Here is a 17,461-nt window from a genome sequence, read left to right as displayed (position 1 = left end):
GTCCAGTGTATGCTGGAAAGTTAGGCCGAAAGCACCACGCAGGGCCAGACCATCTCTGCCTTGCCAGCATGAGACCTCCACACCAGAACTAGACCACCTTGCTAGGCTGTTGAAGACCTGGAAGCTGCCTCCAAAGCAAGGATAAGACCTCCATGTTGGGACTAGAATTTCATGCCAGGTTGCTGGAATACCCAGAAGCTGCCGAAGAAGGCCTCCATGATGGGATGAGACCACCAGCTTAGGACAGGACAAGAATGCCACTCCAGGCTGAGACTGCCCCGCTGGGTGCCAGGCCTATTCTGTCGGGGCTGGAATAGGTTTGCTTCTCCATCTTCATTTCTGTTTTAAGCTCTTTAATGACTCCAAACGTTGGCCTGCTCTCTATTAATGCTGGTCAATTGATAATGCCCAAGTGCATCCCCAAGCTACAGCCTTGCTCTCTGTATTCTTTGTGTAATACTTTTCTCTGCAGTCAATGCACAAAATGTAGGTGAGCCTCATTGATTTCCAGCGTTTGGATTGTTGGCACAGCAGAAGCCTGACTTATGATTACACTTGCTTTAATCTATGATGTTCATGACATTTTGACCATCACTGAGTTGGTAGCACCTCAGTCTCGGAGGTAATTTTTGGGTTGGAACCATGCTGCAGACACTCCAGCACAGACTGGGTGTGCTGTACTGTCAGAACGGAGCTTTCAGTTAGATGTTAAATTGATGCCTCCTGTTCCTCCTTGTGTGGGTGTAACAGATCTCCAGCCATTGGTAAGGGCCTTGGTTAGTTCAGTTATTGCATGGCCAGTTTGTGATGAAAACAGCATGAGTTCAGTTCCTGTATTGGCATGAGGTTATCATGAAGGACTCTCCTCAACCCTTCCACTTGCCTAAGGTGTGTTAATCTTCATGTTAGATGATTGCCAGTTATTATACCTCATGATCTCGTGTACACCATCTGAGAGCAGCCCTGTGGTCTGGTGGGGCTGTCACTCCTTTAACTTTACCTTTGTAATCTGTGGCTTTGCGTCAATATTTATTCTTCAGTCAAAATGGTTATTTGGTAATTTTCACATAGCTGTATGTGAAACCTGACTGTATACAAATGTAACCATGTTTTCCACATTAGTTATCACCTTTCAGTACTGTCCTGAGATTATGGAAGGGTTCATTAGAAACTAGGAGCAGGAGTAGGCCTTCTAGCCTTTAAAAGCTGTTCAGCCATGAAATATGATTTTGACCAATCCTGTATTTTAATGCCACTTTCCTGCTTTCTTCCCATACTCTTGATGCCTTTAAAATGCAAATCTATCTTGTTATTGGGTGACTCATTGTGATTTGGGGATTTACTGTAGTTTACAAAACCATCAAACGATACAGACTTAATGCCTCTTGGAAAAGCAAACTTATACTTAATCTGACGTTTCGGATCTGAACCCTTTTTCAAAAACGTGAGAGGGGAAGGGAATTCTGAAATAAATAGTTGGGGGGGGTGTGGGGGGGGGGGGGAAGCGGATGCAAGTTGGATAAAGGAGCAGATAGGTGGAGAGGAGATGGCCAGGCCAAGGAGGCGGGGATGGAGCCAGTAAAGGTGAGTGCAGTTGGGGAGTTAGGCTGGGGGTAAGTCAGTCAAGGGAAGATGAACAGGTCAAGGAGGCAGGGATGAGGCTGGTGGGTGGGATTAGGATTGGGATCGAGGGTTGAGGTGGGAGAAAGGACGGACAGGCCAAGGAGGCAGGAACGAGCTGGGCTGGTTTTGGGATGTGGTGGGGGGGGGGGGGCGGGGGGGGCGGGGAGATTTTGAAGCTTACACAGGCTCCATCCCTGCTTCCTTGACCTGTCCATCCTTTCTCCCACCTATCTGCTCCTCCAACCACTGCCCCTCATCCCCACCTCCCTGACCTGTCCATCTTTTCTCCCACCTATTCATTCTTCCCACCTGAACCCCCCCACCTCCTATCTACCAGCCTCATTCCTGCCTCCTTGACCTGTCCAACTTCCTTTGACTGACCACTCCCATTCTAAGTGTGAGTAGTGGCTAAACACTTTCAATGTTTGCTCTTGTGTAAAATGGCTGTTTATTAATATCTTATTTCTGATGCCAATTCTCTGGCACTGAGCTTGACACTGTGGCAAAGAAGGGAAGGGGGCAGAATAGAAAAGTACTTGTGGTAGGGGACTCGATAGTTAGGGGAATCGACAGGAGATTTTGCGGTCAGGATTGGGATTCCCGGAAGGTATGTTGCCTCCCTGGTGCCAGGGTCCGGGATGCCTCCGATCGGGTGTATAAGGTTCTAAAAGGGGAGGGCGAACAGCCAGAAATCGTGTTACATATTGGCACTAATATAGCCAGAAAAAGGATTGAGGATATAAAGTGATTTCAGGGAGTTAGGATGGAAGCTGCAAAGCAGGACGAACAGAGTAGTGTTCTCTAGTTTACTGGTGCCACGAGATAGTGAGGCGAGGAACAAGGAGCGGGTGCAGCTTAACATGTGGCTGTGCAGCTGGTGTAGGAGGGAGGCTTCAGATATGTACATAATTGGGATGCCTTCTGGGGAAGGTGGGACCTGTACAAGGACGGGTTGCATCTGAACTGGAAGGGGACCAATGTCCTGGGTGGAAAGTTTGCTCGAGTAGTTCGAGGGTTTAAACTGATATGGCAGAGGGGTGGGAACCTGAGCTGTATACCAGAGGTGAGAGTTGATGCAGGTGAGGCAGTAGCAAGAGGTAGACCAGCTAGTGGGAAGGATTTTCCTGGAAAGGAACCAAGGGATCAGTTAAAGTGTGTTTGCTTTAACGCAAAGAGTATCAGGAATAAAAGTGATGAACTTAGAGCATGGATCAGTACCTGGTGCTATGATGCTGTGGCCATAACAGAGACATGGGTTTCTCAGGGGCAGGAATGGTTGCTGGATGTTCCAGGGTTTAGAGCATTTAAAAAGAGGGGGTGTAGCACTACTAATCAGAGGGTATCACAGCTACAGAAGCTTCCATTGTCGGAAGATCTGCCTACCGAGTCAATATGGGTGGAAATTAAGAACAGCAAGGGAGTAGTCACCTCGTTAGGGGTTTACTACAGGCCCCCAATTGCAGCAGGGAGATTGAAGAAAGCATAGGTCGGCAGATTTTGGAAAAGTGCAGACGTAATGGGTGACTTTAACTTTCCCAATATTGATTGGAACCTCCTACGAGCAGAAGATTTGAATGGAGCTGTTTTTGTAAGGTGTGTTCAGGAGGGTTTCCTAACTCAATCCATTGACAGGCTGACGAGGGGAGAGGCCATTCTAGACTTGGTGCTCGGAAACGAGCCGGGGCAGGTATCAGATCTTGTGGTGGGAGAGCATTTTGGTGATGGTGACCATAACTGCCTCTCACTCTACATAGCTATGGAGAAGGAGAGGATTAGGCAAAATGGGAGGATATTTAATTTGGGAAGAGGAAACTATGACGCGATTAGACACGAGTTAGGAAGCATGGACTGGGAGCAATTGTTCCATGGTAAAGGCACTATAGACATGTGGAGACTGTTTAAGGAACAGTTGTTGCGAGTGATGAGTAAATATGTCCCTCTGAGACAGGCAAGAAGGGGTAAGATAAAGGAACCTTGGATGATGAGAGCGGTGGAGCTTCTCTTCAAAAGGAAGGTAGCTTACATAAGGTGGAGGAAGCTAGGGTCAAGCTCAGCTCTAGAGGATTACAGGCAGGCGAGGAAGGATCTCAAAAAATGGTCTGAGGAGAGCCAGGAGGGGGCACGAGAAAGGCTCGGCAGGACGGATTAGGGAGAACAAGGCATTTTGCACTTATGTGAGGAATAAGAGAATGGTCAAAGAAAGAGTAGGGCCGATCAGGGATAGCAAAGGGAACGTGTGTGGAGTCTGAGGAGGTAGGGGAAGCCCTGAATGAGGTTTTTTGCTTCTGTCTTTTCGTTTCTTTCGTACTTTGTAGTGAATGAAACCTTTGAAGAGCAGGTGTGCATGCTGGAATGGATAGAGATAGAGGAAGCTGATGTGCTGAAAATTTTGTCAAACATTAAGATTGACAAGTCGCCAGGCCTGGACCAGATTTGTCCTCTGCTGCTTTGGGAAACAAGAAATGCAATTGCTTCGCCACTTGCGAAGATCTTTGCATCCCCGCTCTCCACTGGAGTCGTACCTGAGGACTGGAGAGAGGCAAATGTAATTCCTCCCTTCAAGAAAGGAAATAGGGAAATCCCCGGCAATTACAGACCAGTAAGTCTCACGTCTGTTGTCTGCAAGGTGTTAGAAAGGATTCTGAGGGATGGGCTTTATGACCATCTGGAAGAGCATGGCTTGATTAAATGCAGTCAACACGGCTTTGAGAGGGGCAGGTCATGCCTCTCAAACCTTATCGAGTTCTTTGAGGATGTGACTAGAAAAGTTGATGAGGGTTGAGCTCTGGATGTGGTATATGTGGACCTCAGTAAGGCATTTGATAAAGTTCCCCATGGTAGGCTCATTCAGAAGGTCAGGAGGAATGGGATACAGGGGAACTTAGCTGCTTGGATACAGAATTGGCTGGCCTACAGAAGACAGTGAGTGGTAGTAGAAGGAAAGTATTCTGCCTGGAAGTCAGTGGTGAGTGGTGTTCCACAGGGCTCTGTCCTTCGGCCTCTACTGTTTGTAACTTTTATTAATGACTTGGATGAGGGGATTGAAGGATGGGTCAGCAAGTTTGCAGACGACACGAAGGTTGGAGGTGTCGTTGACAGTATAGAGGGCTGTTGTAGGCTGCAGCGGGACATTGACAGGATGCAGAGATGGGCTGAGAGGTGGCAGATGGAGTTCAACCTGGATAAATGCGAGGTGATGCATTTTGGAAGGTCGAATTTGAAAGCTGAGTACAGGATTAAGGATAGGATTCTTGGCAGTGTGGAGGAACTTGGTGTGCATCTTGGTGTGCAGATACATAGATCCCTTAAAATGGCCACTCAAGTGGACAGGGTTGTTAAGAAAGCATATGGTGTTTTGGCTTTCATTAACCAGGGGGATTAGTTTAAGAGTCGTGAGATCTTGTTGCGGCTCTATAAAACTTTGGTTAGACCGCACTTGGAACTGCGTCCAGTTCTGGTTGCCCTATTATGGGAAAGATGTGGCTGCTTTGGAGATGGTTCAGAGGAGGTTTACCAGGATGCTGCCTGGACTGGAGGGCTTATCTTATGAAGAGAGGTTGACTGAGCTCAGACTCTTTTCATTGGAGAAAAGGAGTAGGAGAGGGGACCTAATTGAGGTATACAAGATAATGAGAGGCATAGATAGAGTTGATAGCCAGAGACTATTTCCCAGGGCAGAAATGGCTAACACGAGGGGTCATAGTTTTAAGCTGGTTGGAGGAAAGTATAGAGGGGATGTCAGAGGCAGGTGCTTTACGCAGAGAGTTGTGAGAGCATGGAATGCGTTGCCAGCAGCAGTTGTGGAAGCAAGGTCATTGAGGACATTTAAGAGACTGCTGGACATGCATATGGTCACAGAAATTTGAGGGTGCATGCATGAGGATCAATGGTCGGCACAACATCGTGGGCTGAAGGGCCTGTTCTATGCTGTACTGTTCTATGTTCTAATTTCAGTCTGTGATGCTAAGAGTAGGGATGTTATCGATCAAGGGTTATGGGGAAAAAGCAGAAGAGTGGTGGTTGATTACGAAACCAGCCACAATCTCATTGAATGGCAGAGCAGACGTGATTCACCTATTTCTACTCCTGTGTCTTTTATGGTTTCATCCTGAATGCTGGGTCTGTTTTGAAGCACGCAGTGTGTCTTTTCTAGTTGTTTGCTGTATTGCGTGAGGTGAAGCACTTGTTTCTCTGCTTCTCGGATGTACTTCACATAGAACTTAGGCTTAGGAGTGGCCACGCTTCTCCTCTTTGAGCCTTCGCCACTATTCAGTTAGCTCATGGCCGATCTCGTTGTGGTCTTGGCTTCACTTTTTTCTGTCTTTAGTTTCCCGTAACCCTTGACTCCCTTGTCCATCAAAATTCTATCCAGCTAGCCTCTGAACATCTTTCTCTAAAATAATATTTGTATATCTTTCCATCTTGCTTCATACTCTAGCATTTCAAGGGGGTACGTGAATGGAAATGTATTCTGTTACAAATCTAGACCTTAACATAGGGACTTGTTTTGGAATGTTTGCTAGAGATTTTACAATATTTAATGAAAAATCAATTTTTAATAAAAACTGCACAATCCTTGTTTTCCTACTTTCAGTCTGATTCAGCAGGCATTTTGGTCTGTTGATTGCTGCAGCAAACAGTCTGAAGATCCCAGTTTTACAGACTGGGAATGTGTGGAGATACTTTATTTAAAAATGTGCTGCAATGTACTTTTGAATGATTGTCACCGACAGTTGAACAGGGTGGGCAGGGTGTGGTGAAGTTGTTTGGAACACTGGTAAGCACGTGGAATAAAACTGCTAAGGGATTATAGAATAAATTATTTTTTTCCACTGCTGTTCAGGAGTGACTAGTCTGGAATAATGAATTATCTCAAATTTGAAGGTTAGGGTAAGCAAGCCATTTCACACTGCTACTATTTCAGCGACTATGTGAATGGTATTTTCCATTAACAGGATGCTGCTGTCAGTCTAAAAAGACAGGCTGCCTACAACATAACTGAGTAACATTGTATTTGAAATTCATAGCTGGTTTGTTGCCAAGTATGCAGGCCATTTGTCCCTGGCTGATTTGCATCAAACAGTGTATTCCTTTCGCTATTGGTAATAGGCTGAGCATAGACTGTATTCAACCCACCTGCGTTTGCAAAACCCAAAACAAAATGTCTGCTTTTTAAATGTGATCCTGCCACTACTGAACAACTGTGACTGTACAAAATAAAAACTGAAAGAACTGTGGATGCTATAAATCAGGAACAAAAACAAAGTTGCTGGAAAAGCTCAGCTGCTCTGGCAGCATCTGTGAAGGAGAAAACATAAAGTTTCGGGTCCGGTGACCCTTCCTTAGAAAAGAGGATGGGTGTGAGGCAGGGTCACCAGACCTGAAGTGTTAACTCTATTTTTTTTTTTGCTGAGCTTTTCCAGCAACTTTGTTTTTGAATTGTGACTGTACTACTGATTACTTTAACAACTAATTTAAGATAACCAGCTAGGCTCATGCGAGATAACAAGGTGTAGAGCTGGATGAACACAGCAGGTCAAGCAGCATCAGAGGAGCAGGAAGGCTGATGTTTCAGGCCTAGACCCTTCTGGATACATATTACTTTTGCTTTCATCAGGGAATTCGTCAACTTGCCAATCAGAATCATTTTCTCTTGTGGAATAAATTAGGCCCAAAACATCAGCCTTCCTGCTCCTCTGCTGCTTGGCCTGTTGCAGTATACCTTGTTATCTCAGATTCTTCAGCATCTGCAGTTCGTACTATCGCTGAAGCTCATAATGTGGCTTTTTTATACTTGCTAGAAGAGACATGAACTCTGCAAACAAAAGAAATAGCCTTGCACCTGCTTGAATTACCAGGACACTTGGATACATAGTGCTTTTGCTTTCATCAGGGAATTAGTCAACTTGCCAATCAGGACCATTTTTTCTTGTAGAATCAATTGTTGTGATCATTTTAAATTTGGCATTCTGAATTAGCCTGTCTCTGCCTTTTCTGTCACTTGTCTGACTCACTCATCTGTCTAAACTTGGCAGTAAATTTTATAAAACCGAGACAACTGAGATTTTATTTAATAAATGTATGGAAATGGTGCACACTTATTTTTATATTTGGAACAAATACTGAAAGATTAAAGTCAGTTCTGAATACCATTCTTTAAGGCATCTCTCTTTCTTTTAGAAGAGAAACATTTAAACTCTGATTTTTTTTTATTGCATGTTGACACTGTGTACAATACCTTTTACTATGTAAAGGAACAGCCTGGAATGGATAAAGGCTGCTGCTTCCTTAACAAAGATTGATACAAAGTAATCATAAAATATTTTGTTAATATTCTAGCCGTGCCCTCTATCTCTAAGCTGAATTCATCCTCATTCCCTAATATGAACCATCCTGCATCTTACTACCTGCTTTTTGTTATAAATGCCTCTGTGTCATTAAGCTTCAATAGAAGAATGATTTTTGCAAAGTAGAGAGAATGCAGTACAACCAAAACAAGTCTCTGGCACAAATTGAAACGTTTGCAATAAATTTTTTAAATATTTTATGTTGAGAGCTGACTCTTTTGTGTTGTAAGTGTGGTGTCTGTAACGCTTTGGCAGCTTTGCAGTACAATTCTACATTGTGTTCATTTCCTAGGTCAGGTTACCTAACCAACTGAGGGTGGGATTGAGATGAGATTAATTTTACAGATAAAAGATGACAAACTTGGCTGCAGGTCCCACTAATGATATTCCTAAAATTGAATTCCAGCATCAGAGCGTAGAACTGTTTGACGCGATTTGAGATAATGCGAACTGCAGATGCTGGAGAATCCGAGATAATAAGGTGTGGAGCTGAATGAACACAGCAGGCCAAGCAGGAAAGCTGACATTTCGGGCCTAGACCCTTCACCTGAAACGTCAGCTTTCTTGCTGTGAAGATGCTGCTTCGCCTGCTGTGTTCATCCAGCTCCACACCTTGTTGACACGATTTGACACTTTTTAATCAGGCCCACCTGATCGGTGCAAGACTTGTCAAGAATTCTAAGCTGTCAGCAGAAGATTTTTAAGGTGTTGAATTTCCAATATTTTCTGCACAGTTGGATGTTTTATTTGTTTATAACTTTTTTTATTGTTAAACATTTGGCCCAGAATTTGTTGGGTTGATGCATCTTGCAGCATAACTCATTCGTTTGTGTTTTTTTTTCCCCACATGCCCTTCAAATGGCCTGTCTGCACCATGAGCTTGGAACTGAGGCCAGTAGGTTGTTTTGGATTTTGGATGTTGGGTTCGGCATTAAATTTGAATACAAAAAGATTTAACAATAGAAAAATGGAAGCAGAAGCAGGAAAAAGTGACTAAATTAGTGGCAAATTAGATACAGGAAGATAAATGGGTGTAAAGACCAGATTTGTATAGCAAAAGAGGAAAGTTTAATTATTTCCACTCCAGTAACAACATGCTGTTTAAGATTGTTTTGCCAACAAATTTTGACTCTTAAGAAAATTGTTTAAAACATAATCCTAAATTCCACCTAATTTTCACAATAATTCAGGCTTATGTTTTGACTAGTGATTATAGATTCCATCTTTAAAATTTTTTGTTACTTGCTAATGCCCTCTGCAAAATGCTGCTGATATTAAATTCTGCTTGTAGCGATCAAATTGTGAAAATGGCTGTCAAAAACATCTGCATCAATAAACAGTAATCACTCTTGCTTTGTAGGTTATGATTTGATGAATATTTTTAGATGGTCTGGTTAACTGGTTGCTGCACTTTTTAATTCTTAGAACCAAACCCTTTCAAGTTGCATTAGTATTAATTCAGTTTTAGCCTTTCTCTTCCTCCAAAGTGCTAATTTGTGTTAAAGTATGTTTCAGTTTGGACAATCACCTATGTAACTTAGCCAAATAATCATTATAAACTTGTTAGTCTTTTCATGTGTGTGAGCAGGTCTGTTTGAGAAGGTATCATATTGTGCCTGTACCTATCTTAGTCCAGCGTTTACAAGTGTGTGTGCTTTCAAATGTAGCACTCAATAAAGTGAGAAACCTGACTGATTTCTTAGTCTTTCTAGGACACTGCACTCTTAACTGTTTTCAAATAGTTTCTCCATTACCTGTCATTACTGCTAAGCTTTAATGACTCCAAATTGGCATGTAGAAACCAAGTCCTAATTTTCATCTCTCTTCCTGACCTTGCTGTACTTTCATTGTGGTACTGTAACTGCAGTAGGCTCAGGTTTATGCAGCAAGAGTAGCCAATTCCCAATATATTTTGGGAAGTGGATGGCAGGTGAAAGATGCAGAATTTTTTTTCTGACATTTACCAGGATGGTGGCTGTAGAAGGGGTGAGGGCGAGGGTCTCGGATACATGCTGCGCCCCAGTGCAAAAGCCTGAATTAATTGTGAGGCAGATGGAAAGATTCTTCACGTAAAGATCCTTCCATTGACTCCATGTGCAGGCCGTGGTCACACCATAATTATATTATTAGTGCTTCTCACTGACCTTTGTGGGCTGTAGTGTAAAAGCCATGCTAAATTGTGGGCACTGAAAGCATTGTACTGGCTCAGATTGATTTAAAGAGGATATTTAATGTGATTGGGGTGTTTTTAATCTTGGATGCCAAATCCTTTTCAGCCAATTCTTCATTGCGTCTGCACTTTTTATAGTCTAAGCTACTCCTTTGCCATCAGTTTCTGTATCAACCCTTTATGTTGAATTTACTGAAAGGAGTGATAGTTACTCTGGCACGGTGACTTTTCAGTGCCCATGTTCTCAAAAGAAAAGTGCTATTTAGGCATACATGTATTTCCTTTTGAAAAACTTTTGATACAAATTAAATTTTTTAAAATCTGTTTTCTCACCTTTTAATGATCAGTTTCATTATTTTGCAAGTTTGTGATGTAAGACACAATGAGAATGGAATTAAGATTAGTTACTTCAGGAACTCAACTTGTGATTTAAAGTAACAACATATAAACATATAAATCTCAGATTTTATCCCATGCACAGGTTTTTTGCTGAGGATTTGTTGGCATTGAGCTATTTTAAACTTGGCAGGGATTTTAATGTACATGACACTAAAGCAACTTGCATTTAGTCCTGGAAAGTGCCAAAATCAGTTCACATTACTGGTTGTCTGTTGCGGCTACTTCTATGAAACAGTAATTTTAGAATGTATATTTTTAGTTTATCCTATGCATCAACTCCACTTTACAGATTCATGGAATCTAAATTCTTCTGAAAATCCTTTTTACTGTTAATGTGCTAAACTAATTTTAAGTCCTGTTTGTTTAGCTTCTAGAAACATGCTTTATATCTAGTTTTTTTGTTTCAACCTGTTGGAAACTTGAAATATTTCCTGTGATTTGTTATGTCCTGGAAAATTTAGTTTTATCTTTGTTCACCTTCTGAAAAACTGAGTCTGAGTCTGAACAGATTGATTAAACAATTTTTATTAAACCTGCTGAAGTTGTCGTCTTCTGATCACTTTCTCGTATGTCCTTTTTTCTTCACAATTTTTGTTTATTCCTCATTTGATATTATCTTGGTTTCTATCCCCAGATAATGTCTGGGGTTTCCTGGTTCTTGCCTTGTGCGACTCTCCATTTTCTTGCTCATTTACTTTAGGCTGGAATGCACAAGAGGCTAGAATTGGCCAAGTATTGATATCTTGGAGGGTTGAGGAATTGGAAGAGATTAGAGATAGAGATGGACAAGGTCATGGAGGGATTTTAAAACAAGGATGATCATTTTAAACTCCACATTTGGTTAGGAGGCAGGCCATGTCACTCATTGAGTATTGTGGTAAAATGGGAACAGGACTTGCTGTCAACACTGGAGCTGGAGGAGCACAGATCAGGCAGTATCAGAGAGTAAGAAAGTCGGTGTTTTGGGTCGGGACGCTGCTGCGGAACTTGCTGTTGAGTTAAGGCACTGCCATAGTACTATGGATATACTCCAGTTTAGAGGGTACGATGTGGGAGACTAACCAGGAATGCACAGACATAAAAGTGTGAAGCTGGATGAACACAGCAGGCCAAGCAGCATCTTAGCACAAAAGGACCTACTGTAACTGCAGTAGGCTATGAAAGTAGAGGAGGGTCAGGAAGAAAGATGAAAATTAAGACTTGGGGAATGAACCCGGCCAGGTGGTTGATATTACAGTAGGGGACTACTTCGGAAATAACGACCACAATTTCGTAAATTTTGCAATACTCATGGACAAGGATAGGAGTGGTCCTAAAGGAAGAGTACTAAACTGGGGGAAGGCTGACTATACCAAGATTTGGCAGGATCTGAGGAATGTAGATTGGGGGGAAACTGTTTTGAAGGTAAATCCACATTTGCTATGTGGGAGGCTTTTAAGGAGAGGTTGATCAGTGTGCAGGAGAGACATTTTCCTGTGAAAATGAGGAACAGGAAAAGGCAAGATTAGGGAACCATGGATGACAGGTAAAATTGTGAGACTAGCCAAGAGAAAAAAAGGAGGCATACATGAGGTCTAGGCGACTGAAAACAGACGAAGCTGTGCAAGAATATCGAATGTAGAGCGAATCTGAAAAAAGGATTAAGAGGGCTAAGAGAGGACATGAGATATTGCTGGCAAACATGGTTAAGGAAAATCCCAAAGCCTTTTAATCATATATAAAGAGCAAGAGGGTAACTAGAGAAAGGATTGGCCCACTTAAGGACAGAGAAGGAAAGTAATGTGCTGAGTCAGAGAAAATGGGTAACATTCTTAACGAGTACTTTGCATCAGTATTCACCAAGGGGAGGGGCATGATGGATGTTGAGGTTAGGGATAGATGTTTGCTTAGTCTAGGTCAAGTTGACATAAGGAAGGAGGAAGTGTTAGGTATCCTAAAAGACATTAAGGTGGACAAGTCCCCAGGTCCGGATGGGATCTATCCCAGGTTACTGAGGGAAGTGAGAGAGGAAATAGCCGGGGCCCTAACAGATATCTCTGCGGTGTCCTTAGACACTGGTGAGGTCCCAGAGGACTGGAGACTTGCTAATGTTGTCCCCTTGTTTAAAAAGGGCAGCAAGGATAATCCAGGTAATTATTGACCGGTGAGCCTGCCGTCAGTGGTAGGGAAGAAGATACTGAGGGATAGGATCTATTCCCATTTGGAAGAAAAAGGGCTTATCAGTGATAGGCAGCATGGCTTTGTGCAGGGAAGGTCATGTCTTACCAACTTAATAGAATTCTTTTGAGGACGTGACAAAGTTGATTGAAGGAAAGGCTGTAGATGTCATGTACATTGACTTCAGTAAGGCGTTTGATAAGGTTCCCCATGGCAGGCTGATGGAGAAAGTGAAGTCACATGGGGTCCAGGGTGTGCTAGCTAGATGGATAAAAAACTGGCTGGGCAACAGGGGACAGAGGGTAGTAGTAGAAGGGAGTTTCTCAAATTGGAGACCTGTGACTAGTGGTGTTCCACAGGGATCTGTGCTGGGACCACTGTTGTTTGTGATATATGTAAATGATTTGGAGGAAGGTGTAGGTGGTCTGATCAGCAAGTTTGCCGATGACACTAAGATTGGTGGAGTAGCTGATAGTGAAGGGGACTGTCAGAGATTACAGCAGAATATAGACTGGAGAGTTGGGCAGATAAATGGCAAATGGAGTTCAATCTGGGCAAATGCGAGGTGATGCATTTTGGAAGATCAAATTCAAGGGCAAACTATACAGTAAATGGAAAAGTCCTAGGGAAGATTGATGAACAGAGATCTGGGTGTTCAGGTCCATTGTTCCCTGAAGGTGACAATGCAGGTCAATAGGGTGGTCAAGAAGGCACATGGCATGCTTTCCTTCATTGGGCAGGGTATTGAGTACAAGAGTTGGCAGGGCATGTTGCAGTTGTATAAGACTTTGGTTCGGCCACATTTGGAGTACTGTGTACAGTTCTGGTCGCCACATTACCAAAAGGATGTGGATGCTTTGGAGATGGTGCAGAGGAGGTTCACCAGGATGTTGCCTGGTATGGAGGGTGCTAGCTATGAAGAGAGGTTGAATAGATTAGGATTATTTTCATTAGAAAGACAGAGATTGAGGGGAGACCTGATTGAGGTCTACCAAAATCATGAGGGGTATAGACAGGGTGGATAGCAAGAAGCTTTTTCCCAGAGTGGGGGACTCAATTACTAGGGGTCATGAGTTCAAAGTGAGGAGGAAAGTTTAAGGGAGATATGCATGGAAAGCTCTTTACACAGAGGGTGGTGGGTGCCTGGAATGCTTGGCCAGCAGAGGTGGTAGACGCAGACACGTTAGCGTCTTTTAAGATATTTTGGACAGGTACGTGGATGGGCAGGGAACAAATGGACACAGACCGTTAGAAAATAGATGACCGGTTAGACAGAGGATCTTGATCGGCGCAGGCTTGGAGGGCCGAAGGGCCTGTTCCTGTGCTGTAGGTTTCAAAAAAGCTAACGTTTCACGCCTAGACCCTTCAGAGGGCTCTAAGGGGTCTAGGCCTGAAATGTCAGCTTTTGTGCTGCTTTGCCTGCTCTGTTCATCCAGCTTCACACTTATCTCCAACATCTGCAGTTCCCATTATCACTGCACAGACATAGTTGGATCTGGCAATAATGAAATAAAGGAAGTGTGTTTCGGCAGTAGATGATTTGAGATGTGTAAAATGAAATTGCATTGCAGAGGTGGAACTAGATAGTCCCAATGATGGCACAGCTCTGGCATAGTTCATCTTATTTCATCTGTGATTCCAAAGTTGTGATGCGACTAGTTAAACCCCTGATGCTGGGAATAGAAAGCTTGGAGTAGTGGCTGAGGACAATGGCTTCAGTCTGCCCATATTCAAGGAAATTTCTCCTCTTCCAGTGCTGGACGTTGGATAGTCTGATAAATTAACATTTGAAGGAGTTGAGAAATGGCTGAAGTTTGTATAAATTGAAAATTCTGGTCAATGTCACTCCCTTATGTGGCCCTAAAGTTGGCCTTTGAAACGTATATACTTGTGGGTCTCGATTATTCATTTAGTACAGAGTATGCCATATTTAGATGCATATATTGCTGTGGTCTGGGACTACTGCTTCTCCATGAAGCCAAATAGTAAGGGAGCTTGCAGAGGCATGAAACATGACTTTTACACAAACTTCCAGAGAAGTAGAGGTGATGAGTTGTACGTTCTGTTGGTGAAAGGGATAAGTCTGTCAAGTTTACGTCCTCCTGGTTATGGGTACTGTAATTGTTTTAGAGGATTGTCCCACAAGCTAGTCAAGCAAAGACTTGACATAGCCATACTCACTGAATCTTACCTTACCACACTGGAAATACCTTCAATACTGTATCTGCATGTGTCCTGTTCCAGTGATAGGACAGGCCCACAAGAGGTGGCAGTACAGTGGAATGCAGCCACAGGGAGTTGCACTGGCATTGGCTGACCTATAGTTTTCATTCTTAAGTGGAGTTTCACAGGGTATGGAGTGAAAGCTAGAGCAGGGTTTTGAGTTGGCTGATCAACTATGATCATGTTGAATGGTGGAGAAGGTTCAAAAAGCTGAATGGCCTATTTCTGTTCCTAATTTTGTATTTCAGTGCTAAATCTGATAACCTCAGGTCAGACATGAGAGGGGGGGAAAAATTCCTGCTGATTATCACTGACCACCTTCCTCCAAACATTTGAAAGAAGCACAGAGGGAGAAGAGGACACAGAATGTATTCTGGGTGGAGCCTGGGGAGGGTGCTCAATGTTCAAGGATGCTTCAGCAACACTGCTGACCAAACTGGCTGAGTCCTGAATGATCTATTCGCCTGACTAAGCAAACCAGTGAGGGGAAAAATCTACTTTTTAATGGGTTCTTACCTTTTGACCTAATTGAAGATGGATCTGTCCATGACACTATTGGTAGAAGTCACAACCACACAATCCCATCTTCACATTGTTGATGCCTCCATTGTGTTGTGTGGTACTAGCACCATGATGAATGGGATGGATTCATATAAAAGACTTAACAATGCATTCATAGGGCCCTGTGAACATCAGCAACAGAATCATATTCAAACATAATTCATAGCTCTGCTATTAAATGGTTCACTGAAGGGCGACAATGAGCTTGCCCGAAGGGAAACCAGGCCATCTAAAAATGAGGTGTTGATTTGAATTTACAGCATAGGATTACTTGCATTTCAAAGAGCAAAAGCAGCATTTGGTAGAACTGAACTCCCCTGATAAATGGATCCAGTAAAGTTCTGTCATTCCACCCTGTCTAGTCGTGATGACAACCGACAACATGAATACCTAACTGCATAAGGAGACTCCACATAGATCACAATTCTAATGAATGGGGAAGCCAGTATATCAGTACAAAAGCCAAGGCTGAAGCATTTTGAGTCAGTGGTGCTGGGTGGATGATCCTTCCCAGCCACTGCCTCAAATTATCAGTATTGCAGATGCTAGTTTTCCAGTCAAACTATAGTGAGTGGAAATCGTTGGGGGTGGAAGAGGAGAACAAGTTCTAGTTGGACACATACCTAGCATAAAGATGGAGGGTGTGGTTGCTGGAGGCCAGTCATTCTCAGTCCCAAAACGTTGCTGCTGGAATTTATAGTGACTAGGGCCCAACCATTTTTTTTTTTAGGTGCTTCATAATTTATCATTACAAGATCAGTGGTGGGACTATTTGATGATTCAACATTTTCAGTATCACTTGGCAATGTTCATTATCATTCCTACCCAAAATGTGTTGTCATATGCTGTGAGACCTGGATGACTTTCGGTAAAAAAATAATACCAGGCAACTACTATGTCAAAGAATTTTAAAATCCTAGATAATTTTAACGTGGCAAATTGAAAGAAACTGAGGTGTGAACTGGGGTGAAAGAACAAGTGTAAATCCAAATACTCATAAATTATCTGTCTGAAAACTAAATGAAGACACTTTGAGGAAGAAGGTAACATTTTGATCACATTGATTTGCTGAAATCTTGAGACAGTAGAGCCAACACTTTTGGAAATAACATTTGAATGAGTTGGTCATTAGAATTTACCAATAAGTTGTGATTTTTTTTAAAAAAAAAACCTCCATCTGAATGATAGTTTGTTGCCAAAGGAGCAATTGTGGGACCCACATCTGCAATATATTTACCTTCTTTAATGAATGATAGATGTGTGGTGTCTGAAAGGTTTACACAATGCTACCAAAGTTAATGTGTATTTTTTAAAATCAAATCTTAAATATTTCAAGGGTTGAATGTTCTGTGTTTGGCCATGAATTTCAGTTGTTAACTAACTAATTCAGTCAAATGAACAAAACTGTGTTAGGTATTGTCGGTTTGCTTGGGGAATTGTGTAAGACTGACACTTAGGCAATCTATGCCTGAGACCAGGTCAGTTATGATGGCTAAAATTGTATCAGATAATGGGAACAGCAGATGCTGGAGAATCCCCAGATAATAAAGTGTGAAGCTGGATGAGCACAGCAGGCCAAGCAGCATCTCGGGAGCGCAAAAGCTGACGCTCCAGGCCTAGACCCTTCTCTGATGAAGGGTCTAGGCCCGAAGCATTAGTTTCTGTGCTCTTGAGATGCTGCTTGGCCTGCTGTGTTCATCCAGCTTCACACTTTATTATCCCAGTTATGATGGCTTTTGGTCATCATATACTTATTGGGTTTATTTTTGAAGATTCATGTTTAGAATTTGAGGCAAAATTGCTAATGATTAAAATTTATTCTTGTTCTGTCTTACTGTCCCAAATCCTACTCAAAATACTTTTGTTGATGTACTTGATTGTTGCAGACTGATTTGAGATGACAAAAGCCAATGCTCATCTCTCTTGATGACAGCTGGTGTTCAGGCACAGTGAATGCCAGGAAATAAGTTTTCCATTCACA

At 42.7% G+C, this 17,461-nt stretch overlaps 1 protein-coding gene across 1 annotated transcript in view; it reads left to right on the top strand.

The window, feature by feature from the left end:
- Positions 1-17,461, top strand: part of tgfbr1b (transforming growth factor, beta receptor 1 b) — a 59,566-nt gene that overhangs the window by 15,746 nt on the left and 26,359 nt on the right. The gene's annotated exons all lie outside the window — the stretch shown is intronic.

This window comes from Stegostoma tigrinum, chromosome 5 (assembly GCF_030684315.1).
Source record: "Stegostoma tigrinum isolate sSteTig4 chromosome 5, sSteTig4.hap1, whole genome shotgun sequence".
In the NCBI taxonomy this organism is placed as follows: domain Eukaryota; kingdom Metazoa; phylum Chordata; class Chondrichthyes; order Orectolobiformes; family Stegostomatidae; genus Stegostoma; species Stegostoma tigrinum.
Note: the sequence above shows the minus strand (reverse complement) of the source record. Positions and strands in the feature narration are given on the sequence as shown.